The following is an 8,996-nucleotide window of genomic DNA, read 5'->3' on the forward strand; positions in this document are numbered from 1 at the left end:
CAGCTTCTTTCCAACCTCAAGAGCTTTCTTCTGCCTCAGCTCAAGGGGGGTGGCAAATGGGTGGGTGGGAGTATAATTCTCTTCATGGGAGACCTGGAAGCGGCTGGGGCAGGAATTAACAGAATAAAAGAGTTGGAAGGAACCTTGTGGGTCTTCTAGTCCAACCTCCTGCACAAGCAGGAGACCCTCTACCATTCAGACAAATGGCTGTCCAGTCTCTTCTTAAACGCCTCCAGGGATGGAGCACCCACAGCTTCTAGTGGCAAGCCGTTCCACTGGTTAATTGTTTTCACTATTAGGAAATTTCTCCTTAGTTCTAAGTTGCTTCTCTGCTTGATTAGTTTCCATCCGTTGTTTCTTCTCCTACCTTCGGGTGTTTGCAGAATAGATTGACCCCGCCCCCTCTTTTATTTTATTAATTAAATTTATATACCAACCATCTTGCTGTTTCTGCAGACTCTTTTCTGCATAACTTGGGGAAAGCTGCAGACAGAAATGGAAAATGATTACTTGTTTTTATAGATCGTTTAAAAAATCAGAGCTCAGAGACCCCCGTCTTATAGCATCCTTCCCAGCCCCTTTATGGGAAGAGCCAGGTGCATTCACAGACACAGGGCAGCTGTGTGTGTGTGTGTGTGTGTGTGTCTGTCTGTCTGTGTCTGTGTGTCTGTGTGTGTCTGTGTCTGTTCTGCTTTGGGTCACGTGGCCAAGAGGCGGGGCTTAGCCTGGAGGAATCCGTAGCATTCTGGGTCCCCGCCCAACTGTAAGAGCCGAGGTGGCGCAGCAGTTAGAGTGCAGTACTGCAGGCCACTTTAGCTGACTGTGTTCAGCAGGTCAGCGGTTCAAATCTCACCGGCTCAAGGTTGACTCAGCCTTCCATCCTTCCGGGGTAGGTAAAATGAGGACCCAGATTGTTGGGGGCAATGTAAATATATATATACATTGCTTACTGGTGTACACCGCTTAGAGAGTGCTCGCATTTAAAGCGGTATATAAGTCTCATAAATAAAATAAATAAATAAACTGCCCCCTCCCCATCAAGGTGCATTTGAGGGAGATTTTGCAGCTTTTTTTTTCTCTACAGTCCGCAGGTGGCTCCATCCCGTTTTAGACCTCCGTCTTTCTTTTTTGCTTTTTGCTTCTCTCAGCCCGTCAAATTTGGGTCTGTTCCGTTTTGCTTTTCTAGAGTTATCCTGATGGCAAACAGAGAAAATTTGAAGCCGCTTACATAATATTTTTTTCCCGATCCTCAAAGGTGAAGCAGAGGCCTACGAGCACGTTTCACAGGTAGTCCTCAACTTACGACAGTTGATTCGGTGACCGTTCAAAGTTACAACGTTTATGTTGTAGAACTGACATGTTGATGCTTCTGGGGACTCCAGGTAGAGTAGCTTTCTCTCGCTGACACCTGTGTTCTAACCTGCCTACAGGCAGTGCACTGAAAAAAGGGACTTAGGGCTGTTTTTAACACTTACGACCGTTGCAGCATCCCCAGGGTCACGGGAGCAAAATTCGGACCCCTGGCAACTGACTCGTATTTCTTACGGTTTGCAGCGTCCCCCTGGGGTCACGTGATCGCCTTTTCCGACGTTCTGACAGGCCAAGTCAATGGGGAGGCCAGGTTCACTTAAGAACTGCAGCGACTTGCTTCACAAATGCGGCAAGCCAGGTCATAAAATGGGGCAAAACTCACTTAACAAGTGTCTCACTTAGCAACAGATATTTTGAGCTCAATTGTGGTCGTAAGCCGAGGATTTGGCTGGCTCAGGAATTCTGGGAGTCGAAGTCCACAAGTCCTAAAACAGTGGTTCTCAACCTGTGGGTCGGGACCCCATTTGGGGTCGAACGACCATTTCACGGGGGTCGCCAAACAACGCAGTCCACCATTTTTTTCCCCTTTTCCTTAGCTGTGCTACTCCCTTTTCTTCTATTGGCTTTCAAAAGCCAATAGGAATTGTCCAGGCTGTCTCTGCCCTGCTGAGCCCGCCAAAAGTCCCATTCTGCAAATGGTACTGCACCAGTTGAGTAGTCCTCGACTTACGACCGATTGAGTAGTCCTCGACTTGCGACCGGTTGGAGGTCGCGGCATTAAAAAGGTTGAGAACCACTGTCCTAAAAGAACCGAGGATCCCCACCCCTGCTTTAGGGACAAAACGGAGGTTTGGAGCATGGAAAGTGCTCCAGGAGAAGCGCAGTGGCTACGGCGGCCAGAGCCACCATTTTGACCACATCCTGTTCTTCCATCTCAGGCTGCCCCCCCCCGTCCAGCCCCCTGCCCCCATTCTGTACATGCTTCTCTCTCCCAAAATCGGTCTGTCTGGAAAAGAAGGCTTGGTTGGCTTGGGAACTGTCTTCTAGGGATTCTGAAGTTGGCTATGGAAGATTCCTAGCATTGTCCCAAAGTTTGTGAAATTTGGGGTACAGTATAGAAGGAGAAGTTTATTCTCCATTCCCTGTTTACACGCACACATTGTTTCTACAATGCTCTCCAGGAAGTCCACAGGGTGAGCTTTTGCCTTTTGTAGGAACACTTGGAAAGGGAAACAAATGGAGAGAGAAAGAGAGAGAGAGAAATTGAAAGAGGGGGAGATTTAGAGAGAGAAAAAAAATTGAGAGAGAAAGCAAGAGAGGGAGAGATTGAGAGAGAGAGAGAGAGAGATTGAGAGGAAAATTGAGAAAGAAATTGAGAAAGAGAAATGGAGAGAGAAATGGGGAGAGAAAGAGATAGGGAGAGATGGAGAGAGATATAAATTGAAAGGGGGAGATTGAGAGAGAAATAGAGAAAAAAATTGAGAGAGAAAGCAAGAGAGGGAGAAATTGAGAGAGATAGAGATTGAGAGGAAAATTGAGAAAGAAATGGAGAGGGGGGGAGAGAGAGAAAGAGAAATAGAGAGAGAGAGAGATAAATTGAAAGGGGGAGATTGAGAGAGAAATTGAGAGAAAAAATTGAGAGAGAAAGCAAGAGAGGGAGAAATTGAGAGAAATTGAGAGAGAGAGAGATTGAGAGGAAAATTAAGAAAGAAATTGAGAAAGAGAGAAATGGAGAGAGAAATGGGGAGAGAGAAAGAGATAGGGAGAGATTGAGAGAGAAATGGAGAGAGAGAGAGATAAATTGAAAGGGGGAGACAGAGAGAAATTGAGAGAGAAAAAAAATTGAGAGAGAAAGCAAGAGAGGGAGAGATTGAGAAAAATTGAGAGGGAAATTGCTAAAGAAATCGAGAGAGAGAGAGAGAGAGAGAGAGAGAGAGAGAGAGAGAGAGAGAGAGGAAAAAATGGAGAGAGAGAGAGAGAGAAATTGAGAAAGGGAGAGATTGAGAGAGAGGGAAACGGAGAGAGAGTGGGAGAGAGGGAGAAAAGAGCCCCTGAGCCTTTTGGGGTTCTTCAGTTTTAAAAATCCCTAGAGATTTTTTTCCTATTCCCCAACCCCCTCCCTACGCGGGGAGAGGGCTAATGCCAGAACAGGCTGGCCTTTCCCTGGCCAGAGCAGGGGGGGGGGCAGCTTTTCTCTTCCCGAGTGGCCCAAGGATCCACTCCGTTGATCGGCTTTCCAAGAGCCCCCCCTGCTGACTGTGCCGAGCTCTGCTTTTTCACCCAGAACCGCTCACTCCGTGCGAGACGCTTTCTGAGCTCGGGGGGGGGGGGCCTCCGCTCCATTTCAGGGAGCCCACCCCATCCTCTCAGCACCAGGCACCCCAGAACTGCCACCTGATATTTCCTGCCGGCTGTTGGGGCATCAGGCCCATTAGCAGCATGAAATCGGGATCATAACAGGCAGAGGAAAATGCTTGGCAAGCAGTTGGGGGGGGGGGCCTTGCCAAACTCAGAAAAGAAAAAAAAAATTCTGGATCCAGCCCCAGGCAGCAGCGCTCGGACCAGAGCAGAGAAGAAAGGGCGTCACTCACAAGCTCCATCCTCCTCGCCACATTTTTAATCAAACCACATTTAAAACGACAGCAACAACACAGCACAATTCTTAAAATTTGTTGTTAATTGCGAAGTCGTGTCCGACCCATCGCAACCCCATGGACAACGTTCCTCCAGGCCTTCTTGCCCTCTGCCATCTTCTGGAGTCCCTTTAAGCTCACGCCTGCTGCTTCAGTGACTCCATCCAGCCACCTCCTTCTCTGTTGTCCCCTTCTTCTCTTGCCCTCAATCTTTCCCAGCATTAGACCCTTCTCCAGTGAGTCCTTCCTTCTCATTAGGTGGCCAAAGTATTTGAGTTTCAACTTCAGGATCTGGCCTTCTAAAGAGCAGTTGGGGTTGATCTCTTCTAGGACTGACCGGTTTGAACGCCTTGCAGTCCAAGGGACTCGCAGGAGACTTCTCCAGCACCAGAGTTCAAAGGCCTCAGTTCTTTGGCGCTCAGCCTTTCTTATGGTCCAACTTTCACAGCCATACATTGCCACTGGAAAAACCATGGCCTGGACTATACGCACTTTTGTTGGCAGGGTGCTGTCTCTGCTTTTTAGTCGGCTGTCTAGATTTGCCATAGCTTTCCTCCCCAGGAGCAAGCGTCTTTTAATTTCTTGGCTGCAGTCCCCATCTGCGTTGGTCTTGGAGCCCAGGAAGATAAAATCTATCACTACATCCATTTCTTCCCCATTAAAAAAAAAGAAGGGTGTTTCTTGATGCACTTTTCAGCCCCATTGAAGACAATTTTTTCGGTAGAAGAACCTGAGGACTGCGCAGGTGACACCCCCTCCCTGCCCCACACATGGCTAAGTCACAGGCCACACGTGGCTTCATAGGTCTGCTGATAAAACAAAGGAGATCATTGTAGATTTCAGAAAGTCATACTCGGCCTGTTTCTGTTGCTTTTGAAGTATTTCTACATTCTGTAATAGCTTTGTTCCCTACGCCATCCGTCTGGTAAACTCCCAAGATTCGTTTTTCTCGCCATGCGCACGTATACATAACCCAAACTAGACTGTTGTTTCCCTGTGTCATATAATATATGTGGGTATATGCATAATTCTGTATTTATTTATTTATATTGAAGTGCTGGCGAGCTTCTGTCTTTTAGGATCAACTATCAACAGTAAAGGAACAAGCAATCAAGAAATATGCTGCAGACAAGACCTTGGGCAACTATGAAAAGATATTCAAAGGCTGTGGCATGACTATACTTACAAAGCTCAGATTCAGGTAAGTCCTGGTGTTCCCTGTGACATTCCATGGAAGCAAAGGTTGAACTTTAAAGAAGGATAGGAAGAGCATTGACACCTTTGAACTTCTCAAGAAAACTCTTCAGAGAACAATGAATGGACAGCAAAGAAAACAAATAAACCCAGAGTTATCACTCGAGGCAAAAAAACCTTCAGTGACATTCTAACACAATCTTAAGCTAAATCATAAGAAGAATGGTTGAAACAACTAGGAAGAGAAGAGAAAGAATAGGGAGGACATGATAACTATAGAGACATGTCAAACTCGCGATGTCACATGAGTTGCCTACCCCTGGTTTAGGTTCTCCTGCTTGAGCAGCGGGCTGGACTGGAAGATCTCCAAAGTTCCTTCCAACCCTAGGATTCTAGTGCAGGGGTGGGCAACCTTGGCTCTTTTATGACTGGTGGACTTCAACTCCCAGAATTCCTGAGCCAGCATGGCTCAGCTTGGAAATCTCTCCCTTTCCCCTCAGCATGGCTGACTCAGGAATTCTGGGAGTTGGAGTCCACAAGTCATAAAAGAGCCCAGGTTGCCCACCCCTGGCCTAAACTATTTCAGACAAGTGACTGTCCAGTCTCCTCTTAAAAATCTCCAGGGATGGAGCGCCCATGACTTCTGAAGGCAACTTCTGTTCCACAATGAGAAGTGAAACCTCTTCAAAGAAAAACAAGAAAGTCTAGTTGCCTTCTTGAAAAAGCACCTGTAGGACCACCGTGACCTGGATGACTGAGAATCTCCATAGACATTTTCCACAGTAAATTGTGGGTCCGTTGCTGATTATGCAAGGACTGCTCCAGAATCACCACACACATAATTAGGCTGAATCACAGCCAGTCCCCAAGAAACAATTTGTCCAGAAAGTAGCCCAATAACGGCAGTTTAACAAGAATTCAATCAGAAGTCCACTAGAGGGGGATGTTAGCCTGTTCGGGATACCAACCTTAGGTAGCATGCATGTCTGTGTATCAACATGTGTGAACGGATGCTGTGGCTTTCCCTGTTCTGACCTGTGTGGTATCTCGCCTTGCTCCTTCTCCAAGTTTTACAGTCAGTGTTGGAGCTGGCCTTCAAACACAGTAAGTTTTTTCTTTCTTTCTTTCTGGGTTCAGCTTAGTGAACAGGAAATTAGGTTTGCTGTTTCTTCCTGCAGAGCTGAGCTAGAGCAGGGGTAGGCAACCTTGGCTCTTTTATGACTCGTGGACTTCAACTCCCAGAATTCCTGAGCCAGCCACGCTGAGGGGAAAGGGAGAGGTTCCCGAGCTGAGCCATGCTGGCTGAGGAATTCTGGGCGTTGAAGTCCACGAGTCATAAAAGAGCCAAGGTTGCCTACCCCTGGGCTAGAGGTTTCCCTCATTCTCCATCTAAAGGATCAGCAACAAGCATTGAGGGGGAAAAAATTCTTCCAAACAAACCCCCAAAGCAAGAGCCGTTCCCCCTGTAAAAAGGAATTGCAGTTAAGTGGTTTTGCACCCATCTTCATTCTTGACTCCAAGTCATTTTTCTGTCTTGGCAACTTCATACGGAGCGATGCTTTAATTGATCCCAGATTCTCGTAGTTCCTCCTAACCCCTGTCTCCAAACTTGCTAACCCTCCCTGTCTTGGAGGTTACCAGAACTTAATCCACATTGCTCCAGCTCTACCTAAAGGCAACCATGCCCTGTATTTTCCTGTTTTCTCTGGCCAAATTTCTGCAACTAGTACGTCCAGCATTCTATAGTAAAACTAGATTGCCAAAATGGTTCTGCTGGCAGAAGCCCCAACGTCCTTTTGAAACAAAACTCGAGGCCCCTTCCATGTTGACATGCGAAATGGTCTACAATATATTTATTACAGAATCGGAATCTCAGAACACAAGAATTGGAAATGATCTTCAAGATATCCAGTCCAAGCTCTTGACCAGTGCTGGAAAGTATGATAGAAATGATTGAAGGCCATCCATTTTGTTTTAAAACATCTCCCAAGACTGCCTCTTCCACTGCTGAACAGCTTTTATCATTAGGAGATTCTTTATCATAGAGTCCAGCCAAAATTTCCTTCCTGGCACTCTGTCCTGGCATTCTAAATCCATTACTTTTTTTTCCTTTTGGAGAACTGTTTTGAACATCTTTGACCCGTCAATAGCCCTTCAGATATTTGGAGAGATCTACCATGTCTCCCTATAGTCTTCTCTTCTCAGGCTAAAGAAACACAATCCCTTCATCTGCTACTTGTACATTTTTCCTCCCATCTGGATATCTCAGCTCAAGAGAGAGCGGATCACTGCCATTCCAAAAATCCCTGCTGAGAGCTGGATGTAATGTTCTAGGTGTGGTTCGATTTTTCCTATCCAAATCAGAAGCTTGCATTTGTTCTGTTGAAATTTATTTGCCTTGTTTCTACCCATTGGGACACAGAAGGAATTTGTCTCCGGTGCTTAAGCTCACAGTGTACATACAAACAACAAAGTAATATAATCATAAGACACCAATAGCAGAAGGTAACAGGAAAGATGAGAAAGATAATAGCAATACAGCCCTACTACATGAGTAAACATCCTTAGGCATAAGGCAATGCTGTGGGAATATTAGCAGAATGATGGCATGGGGGGAAAAAAACTGTCCCTGTGTCTAGTTGTTTTGGCATGCAATGCTCTCTTAGCGGTGTGCATTGTGTGTTGTGTATACCCTCATTTCTGCCTTGATCAGGACCCTTGTGAAACATTATGTCCAGCTGGACTTCTGGGGAAGCATGACAAACTGAACTCAGCTCTCCTCCTTTTGCTGCCCCAGTGAAAAGAGCTAATGCGTGGGTTGGATCACTGGATCCACGATCAAGGAGAGGACAAGGATCATCTGCAAGTTTGCTGCATACAGTCTCCCTGCAAAGAGACTGCAAATAACAAACTCCAGTGGATTTGGGAATTCTGGGATCCAGTGGAGAAACATCTTGTCTAGCCACCGTTTGGAGACTTCAAGGGGACACTGGGTTCCCCCACTTCCTCTCTTAGCTATGTTTTAGGAAGTTCCTTATTCTTGGTTTTCTAGAACCTTCCAAAGGGCAATTTCATTATGCCAAGGGAATCTTCTACCCTGGATGAAAGATGTTTTATGTTAGTTTAAGGACTGAAAAGGAAAACTTCAGCAAAAGTGGGACCAGAATGTTGATTTTGAAAAGTTAACAGCCTCGATCAGGTGTGTCCAATGATAATATGAAGATTTTGAATTAACTAAGGAATCTTCTCATGGGAAAGTTTTGTTGATTGGAAAATAAACAATAACAGAGACGTTGAAAGTTAGCTAGAGGGAATCAGAGAGAATTAAGGATTACAGTTAAAGGAGAAGAGACCCATTAATTCAATGGAGGAATACTATATGACTATAGAAGGAATTCAGACAGTCTGGGGACGATATATTCAGAAATAGAAATGGAACGTGTCCATTCTTTCAGTAGAGGAGAACATCAGAACCAAAGGGTTGAAACTATAGGGAAGTAGATTCAGACTAAATATTAAGAAATTTCCTGACAGTAACAGACATCAACCAGAAATTTCCTAACAGTGAGAACCTTTAACCAATAGAACAGCTTGCTTTAAGAAGGTGTGGATGAGTCATCATTGGAGGCTTCCAAGAGGAGACTGGACAGCCATCTGGGTTGGACTAGAGTCTAGACCAGACATGTCACGTGATGTTGCGCAATGTATCAGGTCGGTTTTGCCATTGCCAGCAATGGGGTGGGTGCGGCTTCCATGTGACGCATCGAGCCCGTGGGCTGTCAGTTTTGACACCTCAGGTCTAGACCATAAGCAGGGGGTTGGACTAGAAGACCTTCAAGGTCCCTTCCTACTCTGTTA

General features: G+C 45.9%; 1 protein-coding gene across 1 annotated transcript in view; it reads left to right on the forward strand.

The window, feature by feature from the left end:
• Positions 1 to 1,785, forward strand: part of LMF1 (lipase maturation factor 1) — a 170,264-nt gene extending 168,479 nt beyond the window's left edge. The window contains exon 15 of the transcript XR_005557480.1: positions 1,187 to 1,785. The gene's annotated coding sequence lies outside the window, so the exon portion shown is untranslated. The remainder of the gene's footprint in view (positions 1 to 1,186) is intronic.
• Positions 1,786 to 8,996: the final 7,211 nt, after the last annotated feature.

This window comes from Crotalus tigris, unplaced genomic scaffold, assembly GCF_016545835.1.
Source record: "Crotalus tigris isolate CLP2741 ecotype Arizona unplaced genomic scaffold, ASM1654583v1 scf7180000018301.7375997, whole genome shotgun sequence".
NCBI classification, from domain to species: Eukaryota; Metazoa; Chordata; class Lepidosauria; order Squamata; family Viperidae; genus Crotalus; species Crotalus tigris.